The sequence below is a fragment of the Pteropus alecto genome, unplaced genomic scaffold (assembly GCF_000325575.1).
Source record: "Pteropus alecto unplaced genomic scaffold, ASM32557v1 scaffold101, whole genome shotgun sequence".
In the NCBI taxonomy this organism is placed as follows: Eukaryota; Metazoa; Chordata; class Mammalia; order Chiroptera; family Pteropodidae; genus Pteropus; species Pteropus alecto.
Window position 1 is genome coordinate 18095306 of NW_006432945.1, and position 393 is coordinate 18095698.

The 393-nt window shown below is 72.3% G+C and overlaps 2 protein-coding genes across 4 annotated transcripts in view; one reads left to right on the plus strand and one right to left on the minus strand.

The window, feature by feature from the left end:
• MGST3 (microsomal glutathione S-transferase 3) overlaps positions 1 to 393 on the minus strand; it is a 13307-nt gene extending 12914 nt beyond the window's left edge. Inside the window, exon 1 of the mRNA XM_006907835.2 lies at positions 363 to 393. The gene's annotated coding sequence lies outside the window, so the exon portion shown is untranslated. The remainder of the gene's footprint in view (positions 1 to 362) is intronic.
• Positions 1 to 393, plus strand: part of RXRG (retinoid X receptor gamma) — a 144066-nt gene that overhangs the window by 433 nt on the left and 143240 nt on the right. The gene's annotated exons all lie outside the window — the stretch shown is intronic.

Below are 393 nucleotides of genomic sequence, written 5' to 3' on the forward strand. Positions count from 1 at the left end.
ATCCTGCGCACCAGAGCTGCCGCTGGCGAGGCCGCGCGGGCTCCCGAGACACGGCCCCGGGGAGGCGGCGAGTGCAGGACGCGGCTGGGGAACGGCTGACCTTGAGAATCTGCCTGAGTTAGACAGCGAGGCCGGGCCGGCCTGGACGCTGCACACCCGCTCCACCCTGGGCGGGACGCAGGGCAGGTGGAGGGCGAAGGGGATGGAAAGGGAGAAAGCAGTCTACGGACAAGAAGCGGTGGAGAGAGCGAGTCCCCGTTCGGCTCGGGTGGCAGATATGCGCGGTGCCCAGCGCCGGAGCCGAAGGGCCCCCGAGGGCAGAGGGCCGGCGCGCGTCGCTGCCCGCACGTGCGGGCACTCACCTGGGTCACCTCCGCGGGGCTGGTGCAGACC